The 9,745-nt window shown below is 48.1% G+C and overlaps 1 long non-coding RNA gene across 1 annotated transcript in view; it reads left to right on the top strand.

Annotated features, from left to right (window-relative positions):
* Positions 1–9,444, top strand: part of LOC137528578 (uncharacterized) — a 42,941-nt gene extending 33,497 nt beyond the window's left edge. The window contains exons 2-3 of the long non-coding RNA XR_011023428.1: positions 10–79; positions 9,385–9,444. This is a non-coding gene — a long non-coding RNA (uncharacterized lncRNA). The remainder of the gene's footprint in view (positions 1–9; positions 80–9,384) is intronic.
* The last annotated feature ends 301 nt before the right edge of the window (positions 9,445–9,745 follow it).

The raw sequence follows: 9,745 nt of genomic DNA, 5'->3' as shown, positions 1-9,745 counted from the left end.
CTCTTCCAGAAGCCTATAGCATGAAGAGATACTGCTTGATCACATGCGGAGTATTGCTGGTTTTCCTCTTGCTCGTCTGGTAAGTTTGGTTTAACATGGCAAACTGGAATCAATTGAATCAAAATCATCTTTCTTCCACAAGTGTAGCAGGTGCCCAACCCAGAATTATTTGTGGTACACATGGCAATTAAATAGAGTGGATAGAACATAGTGCAAATAACAATATAAAACAAAATAACATCATAGCATCTGTCACGGAACAGCCGTGAGACCTCTGGCTAAATTTGTGCAGCCATTGCAATAATCAGAAACCGACATCCCTGTTTTTTCTTTTTTTTAATAAAGACAGTCCTTTCCCTCCTTCCCCCCCACAAAGGCAGGAGCCTGCTGCAGCGGTCCCCGGCATCAAGCTGTGCTGATGGCCCATTCATCAGATGAAGCTGATAAGCAGGATGGCAGAACCAATCTAGTTGGGAAAAGTTAGACACTCTGGCTAAAATCCCAGCAGGGGAGCTGACACGTAGCTTGCTGCCCCCAAACTTCAAAGGAGCCTTCGCCTGGGAATGACCTGCTGTAAATCCCAGATGTATATCATATTCCATAAACTGCTATATGTGTCATATTTTCGGTGTTGCCAGGCTGGCAGACCCTCCAAACTAACAGAGCATGATGGGCCCTGGCTGGCGCTGGTTCTGAGGAAGTTTCAGAACATTCTGAGGTAAAGACTGCCAGTTAGGCAGTTCGAAAGTGCCCTGATGATACCACAGGGGTCCCACCCCTCATGTTTGGTATCAGACTGCTGGGTAAATCGAGACAGACCTGAAAATGTTAGTAAATCTGCCCTGACCTGTACGGTTCTGTGAGATAGAGCCCATATATGGTTAGATATGATTTCTGGTCCCCAGGACAAGGGGAGGACTCATCTCATCTTCTAAGGGAGTGTTTCGCTCCCGCCCTCACTCCCTCCTACTGGATCAGGGGCATAAGAATGGCAGAGGAGACAAACTCAGTGTCCTCCACCCTGAAACACCATCTTGATCACATCTGTGCCAGCTTGAGGATATGCTGGCATCCACCTGGTCTGAACTCTGAACTTTGAACTGAAACAAAAGGACTTTACCAAGGGCTTTATGATTCTTCCCACAAAAGGACATCTTTCCATTGAAATTAAGTATTTTTTCTCCCTTTCTTTTATTTTTCATGCTGGCTATTAATGTTTCAATAATTGTTGATTTTAATAATTGTCTGATATATATTAATTATTTATATTGCCCGTGAATAAAGACTTTATCAAAGTCATTCACTGTTCCGCTACCCTGCTTCTCAGCCGTACAAACTGAACCAGACTTCTGAAGAGACGCTACTGTTGTTAATAGCCAGACAGAATAGAGTGTGTTTAACCATTTTATTTGCAGGACCAGTCAGTCAGGCGGGTCCACTGGCCCATACCAGTGGTGGTGGCAGATACCCTGAGATAGTGTGTAAGTTGTAATTACCGTAACCTCACAAGCTCCCTTCTGGTCGGGCTGCTGCCCAAATTTCTGTCGGTTTCTGCGCAAAGATCGCGACCGCAGCTTGCATGGTCTGTGTGCTGAAACCGATTGGAAGGCAATTTGCGGTCTGACCACTAGGGCTCCTGTGACAGCATCGTATAATATTACAACCAGTGACAAAGTGCAACTGATGGAAAACTACATTAGGACAAGTATGGTGTCAGACATAGGTGTAGTTCGCTAGCATCCCAGAGATACTGGGGTTGAAATCTGGGTGGTTACATCGGGAGGGGGCTTGAGTTCGGGAGAAGGACTGCTTGGGGGAAGAAGGTGTTCCTGTGCCTGAAGATTTTGGTCAGAATGATCTTGTAGCATTGCCCTGAGGCAAGGAGTGTGAAGAAATGACTTCCGGGATGGGAGGGGCCAAGCATTATCCTGTTTGCCCTGGACCTCATTCTAGATGTGTGGAGGAGGTCCAGGCCAGCGGTAGCAGGGATGACCCAGGCATCTTCTCAGCGGCATCAATTGGGTGTGAACTCCAAATAATCAATTGAGTGTAAACTCCAATTGGGTGTAAACTCCAAAAATGGGGAGGCAGAATGAGAGAAAGAGACGGGGAGGTAGAGAGAAAGGAAAGGAAGGAGGGGGGAGAGATGTAGCAGCAGCAAGAGAGGATACCATGTCCATGAACTGAATATTAAACTTTTACTTCAGGAAATAAAAACCTATTTGGTTTTAGTTATTTTTGTCTGTGTCCCTGCCTTAAAGGAACACTATCGATTAAAACATTTTTTTCAACAGAGATAGAAAATGTTTGGGGAGTGCTGCAAGGTACTGGTGCATACATTTGAATCTTTATCTCTTGTTTACTGATAACTAATTCCTTTCACACTTTTCTGATGGGGATTCCATCACAGTGCATCTGTTAACCCTGTGTGTGCAGAGAGCTCAGTCAGAGACAGGATAAGCTTTCTCTCACAGAGAGCAGAGGAAATGTAACTTATGTGCAACATAAACATTTGTAATTGTGGGTGTGAAACCTGAGACCTGACAGGCTTTTGTTTTCATATAACGCTGCTTCAATGTTACACTGTTCTTAGCATGTTAGACTGCAGAGATTCACCTATGCAAATGACACATTCCAAATGTAGCTAAAATGTACACAAAGTGAATTACATCTTTTGCCTCTGATATTTAACATGAAAAGTAGGAATATGTTTACACAGCTACTTAGACATTATTTGTACATTGTCATTTTAGAACACTTGGTTTGATAATGTTCCTTTAAGGATTTTAGCTCACTTCCTATCCTAAAATAAAAGGGAGCAATTCTCTCTGAGAGGGACACAGACAAAGACAATATCAACAAATGTTTACTTCAGCTGTTTATCTAATTATCTAATAGAGGCCTTAACAAAACAGTGTCTGGGACTCCCCAAAATGTAGCAGACCTCCAGTGTATATTATACATTCAACGGGTCCTTTTGCTATAGCAAATAACTACCTGCTGTGTCCTTACCCTCTAATCCCTCCCTTGCCCAGAGGCTGATGTGTTTCGGTGCATAGCCCCACCCCCTGCTAAAAAACACCATGGTGTTTTCTCGACTCAAGATAGAGAAACGCCGTGGCATTTTTTATGCTTGGGACCCTGCACTGGGAACCAGAAGGGTTTCGGGTCGGGAAGCCTTGACTATCCAGAACATTCCCACTACTGAGGTAAGCATTTTTTGTTTGCTGTAAACTCTCGTTCACACTCTCAGATTTTTTTATTGTCACTAAAGGTAAATGGGGTATTATGCTGTTACGCAATTTTCATATTCGATGCAGCCAGTAAGAGTGTGGCACAAATAATAAAATAATTAAAAACAAGTAAGTGGGTAGAAAGAGGTGGACTTTAGCGGGTCGTTAAAAATGGCGCCATTTATCATAGTTAAAAAACGGCGCCCCATAGAGAACCATTATCACTAGTTATTTTTCGTTTTTGACAGCTAAAAAATGGCGCCGGCTTTAAAAACGATATTTATCGTTTATATTTATATTTGTATTGCTCCCAAACGATATTTATCATTTTAACCCCTGCTTTGCTGCCGTTTGGAAAATATCTGCCCGCCGGCTTTAATGTTTAATAGCAAAGCCCCCTTAAAAGCTAAAAACACCAAATTTGCAGGGAATGTTAAGAAGAATATTGTGAACAAGAGGAAAAAAAATCTTTCAAAAAGACCTTATAGTTTTTGAGAAAATCGATTTTGAATATTCTTCTTCTGACCGTGGGAAAATTAAACGCCCGCCGACTTTAGCGGTTAATAGCAAAGCCCCTTTAAATGCCAGAAACACCAAATGTGTAGGGAATGTTAAGAAAAATAGTGGGAACACGAAGAAAAAAAAATTGTTCAAAAAGACCTTATAGTTTTTGAGAAAATCGATCTTAAATCTTCAAAGGAAATGTAACTATTTAAATCGCGTACTGACATTCCCGTGGAAACTTTTTCCGCCGACTTTAGCAGTTAATAGCAAAGTCCCCTTAAATCCTAGCAACACCAAATTTGCAGGATATGTTAAAAAGATACTGGGAAACAATATTTTAAAAAAAAAATTGAAAAATTTTATTTATTTTTTTTTTAAATTAAAAGTTTTGGGTTATGTTCAGAGTGTGGGAAAAGTTTTGAAAAAAATGACGTGGGGTCCCCCCTCCCGAGCCTCTGTAACCCCTTGTCTCCCATGCAGGCTGGGATAGCCAGAATGCGGAGCCCCGGCCGACTGGGGCTTCGCACCCTGAGCTATACCAGCCCGCATGGTCCATGGTATGGGGGGGCTTCGGGGGGGAGGGGCGGCCAAGCCTTCCCCTCCCCCCCGGAGCCCTTGTCCAATCCATGGACAAGGGGCTCTTCCCCACCTCCGGTGCCCCAGGAGGAGGTGGGGGGCGACGACTCCCTGGGGGGGGGGGGGTTCATGGTGGCATCTGGGAGTCCCCTTTAAGAAGGGGAACCCAGATGCCTGCCCCCCTCCCAGGAGAAATGAGTATAGGGGTGCAGGAGTACCCCTTACCCATTTCCATAAAGGGTTAAATGAAATAAAAACACAACAACGAGAAAAGTCCTTTAATGTTCTAAATTAACCAGAAATACTTACCTGTACCTTTAAGAAAAAAATCCCACGTCAATTAGGTCCCACGACAGTATCCTCCATCTTGCGACCTTCAGTTACATGTTGATTGAAGATCTCCGCCGCCCCGACGCCACACACGCCGCCTCCGCCGCACTCACTGCTCTTAGCTATACTTAGTATAGCTAAGAGCAAAAAGCATCTTTAAATTTTAGCTCCAATGGTCCCCATTGGTTCCTTAACAGACCAATGGGGATCAGGAGGATCCCCATTGGTCGATAAGGAACCAATGGGGAGCCTTGGAGCCAAAATTTAAAGATGCTTTTTGTTCTCAGCTATACTTAGTATAGCTGAGAGTTGCGTCTATGCGTCTGTACAGACGCATTAGCGCTAGCTGCCGCTGCCCTCCCTGCCTCCCCCCACCTGTCACCCTCACCCATGCTGGCACCCATGGGTGCATTGGGTGTCAGCATGGGTGAGGGTGACAGGTGGGGGGAGGCAGGGAGGGCAGCGGCAGCTAGCGCTAATGCGTCTGTACAGACGCATAGACGCAACTCTCAGCTATACTTAGTATAGCTGAGAGCAGTGCGGCGGAGGCGGCGTGTGTGGCGTCGGGGCGGCGGAGATCTTCAATCAACATGTATCAGAAGATCGCAAGATAGAGGATACTGTCGTGGGACCTGATTGGCGTGGGATTTTTTCTTAAAGGTACAGGTAAGTATTTGTGGTTAATTTAGAACATTAAAGGACTTTTTTCGTTGTTGCGTTTTTATTTCATTTAACCCTTTGTGGAAATGGGTAAGGGGTACTCCTGCACCCCTATACTCATTTCTCCTGGGAGGGGGGTGGGCATCTGGGGGTCCCCTTCTTAAAGGGGACTCCCAGATGCCACCATGAACCCCCCCCCAGGGAGTCGTCGCCCCCGCCTCCACCTGGGGCAAGGGAGGCGGGGAAGAGCCCCTTGTCCATGGATTGGACAAGGGGCTCCGGGGGGTAGGGGGAGGCTTGGCCGCCCCTCCCCCCCGGAGCCCCCCCATACCATGGACCATGCGGGCTGGTATAGCTCAGGGTGCGAAGCCCCAGTCGGCCGGGGCTCCGCATTCTGGCTATCCCAGCCTGCATGGCAGACAAGGGGTTACAGAGGCTCGGGAGGGGGGACCCCACGTCATTTTTTTTTTTTAAATTTGCTATCAATTTTTTTTTTTTAATATTCTGGCTATCCCAGCCTGCATGGGAGACAAGGGGTTACAGAGGCTGGGGTCCCCCCCTCCCGAGCCTCTGTAACCCCTTGTCTCCCATGCAGGCTGGGATAGCCAGAATGCGGAGCCCCGGCCGACTGGGGCTTCGCACCCTGAGCTATACCAGCCCGCATAGTCCATGGTATGGGGGGGCTCTGGGGGGGAGGGGCGGCCAAGCCTCCCCCTCCCCCCCGGAGCCCTTGTCCAATCCATGGACAAGGGGCTCTTCCCCACCTCCGGTGCCCCAGGAGGAGGTGGGGGCGACGACTCCCTGGGGGGGGGGGTTCATGGTGGCATCTGGGAGTCCCCTTTAAGAAGGGGACCCCAAGATGCCCACCCCCCTCCCAGGAGAAATGAGTATAGGGCTACTTTGTACCCCTTCCCCATTTCAACAAAGGGTTAAATGAAATAAAAACACAACCACGAGAAAAGTATTTTAATAATCTTAATTAACCACAAATACTTACCTATACCTTTAAAAAAATGTTCCCACGCCAATATATCCTCGGAAATGATCCAACGAATAACAATATCCTCTTATTTTGCGATCTTCAAATAGCTTGATTGCAGATCTCCCACGCCAATTAAAATACTATACCCTACAATGCGTCCTGCGTAGGGACGCATAGCACGGCTCCCACTGTCCTCCCCGCCTCCTCACCTGTCACCCTCACCTAGCCTGGCACCTGGTGCACCCATGGGTGCTACCCTAGGTGAGGGTGACAAGTGCAGGCAGACGGGGAGAGACAGCAGAGCTGGCAGCTATACGTCCGCACAGGACGCATCCTAAGGTATAGTAACCGGCTCATAAATGAGCCGGTTCTTTTTGTATTGAATCAAATGAATCGATTCATTTGATTCAATACAAAAAGAACCGGCTCATTTATGAGCCGGTTACTATACCTTAGGATGCGTCCTGTGCGGACGTATAGCTGCCAGCTCCGCTGTCTCTCCCCGTCTGCCTGCACCTGTCACCCTCACCTAGGGTGGCACCCATGGGTGCACCAGGTGCCAGGCTAGGTGAGGGTGACAGGTGAGGAGGCGGGGAGGACAGCGGGAGCCGTGCTATGCGTCCCTACGCAGGACGCATTGTAGGGTATAGTATTTTAATTGGCGTGGGAGATCTGCAATCAAGCTATTTGAAGATCGCAAGATAAGAGGATATTGTTATTCGTTGGATCATTTCCGAGGATATATTGGCGTGGGAACATTTTTTTAAAGGTACAGGTAAGTATTTGTGGTTAATTAAGATTATTAAAATACTTTTCTCGTGGTTGTGTTTTTATTTCATTTAACCCTTTGTTGAAATGGGGAAGGGGTACAAAGTAGCCCTATACTCATTTCTCCTGGGAGGGGGGTGGGCATCTTGGGGTCCCCTTCTTAAAGGGGACTCCCAGATGCCACCATGAACCCCCCCCCCCCCAGGGAGTCGTCGCCCCCACCTCCTCCTGGGGCACCGGAGGTGGGGAAGAGCCCCTTGTCCATGGATTGGACAAGGGCTCCGGGGGGGAGGGGGAGGCTTGGCCGCCCCTCCCCCCCAGAGCCCCCCCATACCATGGACCATGCGGGCTGGTATAGCTCAGGGTGCGAAGCCCCAGTCGGCCGGGGCTCCGCATTCTGGCTATCCTAGCCTGCATGGGAGACAAGGGGTTACAGAGGCTCGGGAGGGGGGGACCCCACGTCGTTTTTTTTTTAAATTTATTTCCCACACTCAGAAGATTAAAAAAAAAATTGATAGCAAATTTAAAAAAAAAAAAATGACGTGGGGTCCCCCCTCCCGAGCCTCTGTAACCCCTTGTCTCCCATGCAGGCTGGGATAGCCAGAATGCGGAGCCCCTGCCGACTGGGGCTTCGCACCCTGAGCTATACCAGCCCACATGGTCCATGGTATGGGGGGGCTCCGGGGGGGAGGGGCGGCCAAGCCTCCCCCTACCCCCCGGAGCCCCTTGTCCAATCCATGGACAAGGGGCTCTTCCCCGCCTCCCTTGCCCCAGGTGGAGGCGGGGGCGACGACTCCCTGGGGGGGGGGGTTCATGGTGGCATCTGGGAGTCCCCTTTAAGAAGGGGACCCCCAGATGCCCACCCCCCTCCCAGGAGAAATGAGTATAGGGGTGCAGGAGTACCCCTTACCCATTTCCACAAAGGGTTAAATGAAATAAAAACGCAACAACGAAAAAAGTCCTTTAATGTTCTAAATTAACCACAAATACTTACCTGTACCTTTAAGAAAAAATCCCACGCCAATCAGGTCCCACGACAGTATCCTCTATCTTGCGACCTTCTGATACATGTTGATTAAAGATCTCCGCCGCCCCGACGCCACACACGCCGCCTCCGCCGCACTGCTCTCAGCTATACTAAGTATAGCTGAGAGTTGCGTCTATGCGTCTATATAGACGCATTAGCGCTAGCTGCCGCTGCCCTCCCTGCCTCCCCCCACCTGTCACCCTCACCCATGTTGGCACCCAATGCACCCATGGGTGCCAGCATGGGTGAGGGTGACAGGTGGGGAGAGGCAGGGAGGGCAGCAGCAGCTAGCGCTAATGCGTCTGTACAGACGCATAGACGCAACTCTCAGCTATACTAAGTATAGCTGAGAACAAAAAGCATCTTTAAATTTTGGCTCCAAGGCTCCCCATTGGTTCCTTATCGACCAATGGGGATCCTCCTGATCCCCATTGGTCTGTTAAGGAACCAATGGGGACCATTGGAGCTAAAATTTAAAGATGCTTTTTGCTCTTAGCTATACTAAGTATAGCTAAGAGCAGTGAGTGCGGCGGAGGCGGCGTGTGTGGCGTCGGGGCGGCGGAGATCTTCAATCAACATGTAACTGAAGGTCGCAAGATGGAGGATACTGTCGTGGGACCTAATTGACGTGGGATTTTTTTCTTAAAGGTACAGGTAATTATTTCTGGTTAATTTAGAACATTAAAGGACTTTTCTCGTTGTTGTGTTTTTATTTCATTTAACCCTTTATGGAAATGGGTAAGGGGTACTCCTGCACCCCTATACTCATTTCTCCTGGGAGGGGGGCAGGCATCTGGGTTCCCCTTCTTAAAGGGGACTCCCAGATGCCACCATGAACCCCCCCCAGGGAGTCGTCGCCCCCACCTCCTCCTGGGGCACCGGAGGTGGGGAAGAGCCCCTTGTCCATGGATTGGACAAGGGCTCCGGGGGGAGGGGAAGGCTTGGCCGCCCCTCCCCCCCCGAAGCCCCCCCATACCATGGACCATGCGGGCTGGTATAGCTCAGGGTGCGAAGCCCCAGTCGGCCGGGGCTCCGCATTCTGGCTATCCCAGCCTGCATGGGAGACAAGGGGTTACAGAGGCTCGGGAGGGGGGACCCCACGTCATTTTTTTCAAAACTTTTCCCACACTCTGAACATAACCCAAAAATTCGGATATCCGAAATCTTGCTGAACACCACTGTTTAGCGGATACATTTACTCCTGTTTTGAGGTTGTTGTGTTATTTATCAATATTTTTTGTCTCATTTTAATTGTTTTGACTTTCTACCATACAACTCAGCAATGAAAAAATGTCACATTTTAGGTATTCTCTGGACGATGTCAAGAGTCTTCCGAACATCATGCTCGCCTGTGGTATAAACATGTGAGTTTAATGTCCTTTTTAGTTTTATTTATTCCTTTTACTGCTGCCTGGAAATTAAGGCACTAAAGTGTACCCAAGGCGACATGTGACATAATGAGATAATGTATGTACAGTGCAAAACATGTTAATAACCAGGCTGTTTTACGGGAATATAGTAAACATCACTGATAAACAAATTATAGCCATAAAGTTTTCCTGGCAGAATACAACTTATGACTGCAGGGGAGAGATAGAAAAAGGTCAATAGTTCATGTATTTTCATTTAGGGACACTTAATAGGCTGCCACTAAACAGGGACAAC

The sequence above is a fragment of the Hyperolius riggenbachi genome, chromosome 8 (genome assembly GCF_040937935.1).
Source record: "Hyperolius riggenbachi isolate aHypRig1 chromosome 8, aHypRig1.pri, whole genome shotgun sequence".
In the NCBI taxonomy this organism is placed as follows: domain Eukaryota; kingdom Metazoa; phylum Chordata; class Amphibia; order Anura; family Hyperoliidae; genus Hyperolius; species Hyperolius riggenbachi.
This window is presented reverse-complemented; position numbering and strand designations above follow the sequence as displayed.